A 3,553-nucleotide genomic window follows, 5' to 3' on the forward strand; every position below is an offset into this window, starting at 1 on the left:
CCAAATTATTCCTCCGACCCCCCCCTCCCTCTAACCAGTCCACCAATTTGAGCCCCACAGACAAAAAGCGTGACATTCTTCAGTCAAAATGGCCGCCCCTGGCCCGCCACACTGACCCACTATCTCCCAGAATCTCCACAGACAGTAGATAAGCCAAGATTTAATGCTCTCTCTGTCGATGCCATCCACAATTGGACTTGGCTTATCTCGGCTCAACGGATTTGGAGGCCCACTAGACATCTCATAAACATTTGTTGCGGACCTATTTCTCGGACTTCGGCGAGCACCCGTTTCCAGGGGAACCGGATTACTGATGAACCTGTTTTTGCAATAAACCAGTCGGAGAGAAGCGTTGATGAAGATTGGGGGAACTATCGTTATGAAATGATACTGGTGAAAGAAAATTATTGGGGGCCCCCATTCGAAATGAATGACCAAAAGATACCCAGTTATCACTGCGAAGTTCGCACTTTGATATACCAAAAGGTGCCATTTTTAAACTTTAACTATACCGGTAAAAGAAAATTTAGGTCACCCATTCCTAAATCCAGACCTTCATCACCAGGTGTATGAGGAGTATCCTAAGAATTAAGTGTCAGGATAGAATAAGAAATGAAGAGCTATGGGAAAGGACAGGACAAAAGGATAGAGAAGTAGAAATAGGACTAAGAAAGTGGCGATGGATGGGACACACCTTCAGAAAGCCCAGCGGAAACATCACAAGACAGTCTGTGTCTGCAGTGGAACCCACAAGGAGCACGAGGCAGGGGTAAGCCACGGGAAACATGGAGGAGATGCGTGGAAAGGGACATGGTAGAGATGAAGCTCACTTGGAAAGAGCTTGGAAGAATGGCCCATGATAGAGATAAATGGAAGGAGCTTGTATGTGGCCTATACCCTGCCTGGGTGGAAGGCATTGATGATGATGATGATGATGATGATGATGATGATGATGATGATGATGATGATGGTGATGGTGATGGTGGTGATGATGATGATGATGATGATGATGATGATGATGATGACGATGATGATGATGATGATGATGATGATGATGATTCCTAAATCAAGTTACACTTTCGCGCACGATACATATCTTGAAAAGAAATCGAGATATTTATGATGGAAGGAGGAAGGGGTTGCCTGGTTTCAGAGGTAAAAATTGGCGTGAAAATGCCCACTAAAGTTAGGAAACATCAATATCTGGAGAGTCCTTGAAAACTGAAAAGTTACATATTTTGTGCCTTTAACCAACGTTTTTCAATAAAACTCTCATGGGAATGTATATTATATGGACATCAAAGGAGTTGAGATGAGGAAAAAAAATACGACAAAAATGGCCAAGCTGGCAGAAGAATTTCATTATTGTCATAAGCGCCTGATCTCACAACGATTTCTCACATTGATCTACCGGGTAACCGGATTATAGTCCGGGTATTTCGTCCACCCCGAGTACTTCCTCCCCCCCCCAATCCCTCCGGCTCGCCGTCTGATGTGTTGAGGCCAAGGCTGTGGAAAAGGACGCACAGACAGACTCGCAAGCCTGACGTTTATAGCACACACGATCTTTGTGGTGAGAGAACCCAGATCTGGCCACAGTTTTATGGATGCTCAGCCGGCATTCTGTTGTGTTGATCCGTTAATTCTGTCACAGGCGGATTTGTGACCCGCACAACTCCCAAATCCCAAACGTCTGATTGTTCTCAGAGCATCTAAGGCTTCCAGTGGAATTTTTAAAGACATATTTTTAAAAACTTCAATAGAGAAAGAACATTTAAACGGCATTAAAAACTTCAATAGAGAAAGATAGAAAGATAAAAAAGGAACCACGGAACAAAAGTTGCTGGGTTTTTTTGGGGGGGTTGAAATACCACACTTGTCCAATTCAATAAAAAATTCTGACGTTTTCGGAGTCAGAACAGTTTCAATGTAAACGTTGGCCAAGAGAAAAGATATATCTACGGTTAATTCAGTTGCACACGTACAGGCATTCTTATTCATAAACACACGCATAGGCTACTCACGCATACACACACACGCATACACACGTACAAACACACACACACACACATACACACACACACACACACACACACACACACACACACACAAAACACCACCATCAGAATACCAATGTTTACCAATAGACACAGACACCAGACAAAACGACGAAATGACACTCATTTTGTGACAGACACATACAGCCAGACAGACAAACATGAAACTTTGGTAGACTTAAACCATTCACAAACTCACAAAACAGAGACATTTTTGTCAGAAAACAAACACGCAAACATTTTCCGCAGATCTCTAAAGACAACGTCAAATTATGCAAATTCAAAGACAGTGACTAAAAGTACTCGTAGCAGCGCACTTTTCTTTTACGAGTGAAATGAAATAACATTACTGTTTAAAATCATAACACTAATTTCCCAGTTAGAGTCAATAATGCCTTCAATTGCTGCCCCCGTCTCATTGTGTCTGGGCTGTAGACATAGTCAGTGGCTCTGAGACTGTCTGGATAGGTCAGTAATTGTCCGAAATGGTAGGTGTCGCTTACAGGAGGGTCTTGTCACAAAGATATCTCTGTCCACGCCTTTTGTCAAAGGGAAGTCGTGTGGTGAAAGAGCTGTATGGCGGAGTAAAGGCTATTTGTAACACCCACGGCGAGCTAAACGTAGATGGAGCGGATAACTGTAGTGGGGGCTGTTGGGCTGAAAGGGGATTTCATTTCATTTGTATCCAATGTTTACATTCTCTTTGTTAGGAGAAAAATAAAACGAGAAAAAGGAGACGCTTACTGTTCTATTAGTCAACATTAGAAAGATGGGCTCATGATATAGTATGCTTATATTTACTGAATTTAAAACAATTTTGACGTAATAATAATACACCTTTTTTAAGTTTTAGTACGAGTTTTACGGCACTTGCAACACAAGAAGGTCGTATAAGGGCCAAAGAATGGAAGTGTTACAAGAGCGAAAAAAACACTTAAAAGAACGAGGAAAGATCAGGACGATAGATGCTTGATAGGAAAGAAGTAGCAAACCACACCAGACCACCCGCCAACCACCTACAATAGTACAACCTATTGCATTTGTATAACGAAAATTCCGCTCAACAGTATATTCTATGCACTTTACAATATATTTTATTACGAAAGTAGATCCTAAGGCATTCTGAAACAATGTCAACGCCCTGGGTGGGAAGCAAAAGGTGCAAGCTGTCATTTTACAGGCGATGAAACACACATGTTTTTTGTTTTGTTTTTGTAAAGTGTTTTACGGCGCTCGCAACTGCACCGGGTCATATGAGCGCGCGGGACACACCTAATATTTTCAGTTGGTAGGAAATTTTGAATTTTGCCCGGGTGGCGGCCGAAGCCTACTCTTCTCGATTTTTAGACCACCAAGGGATCTTTAACGTGCGCAACTTGCACACGGGCCCTCCGAGATTTTTCGCCCTTGTCCGAGAAGTCTAGGTGTAGATCTTTCCTACCAGAAGATCAGGGGTGTGGCAGAAAGACAGCATTAATGAGGAGCTAAGGAGTAGC

The 3,553-nt window shown here is 42.6% G+C and overlaps 1 protein-coding gene across 1 annotated transcript in view; it reads right to left on the bottom strand.

The window, feature by feature from the left end:
* Positions 1-3,553, bottom strand: part of LOC101861097 (spondin-1) — a gene marked incomplete in the record, with an annotated part of 288,932 nt that overhangs the window by 225,837 nt on the left and 59,542 nt on the right.

This window comes from Aplysia californica, unplaced genomic scaffold (assembly GCF_000002075.1).
Source record: "Aplysia californica isolate F4 #8 unplaced genomic scaffold, AplCal3.0 scaffold00017, whole genome shotgun sequence".
Classification (NCBI taxonomy): Eukaryota; Metazoa; Mollusca; class Gastropoda; order Aplysiida; family Aplysiidae; genus Aplysia; species Aplysia californica.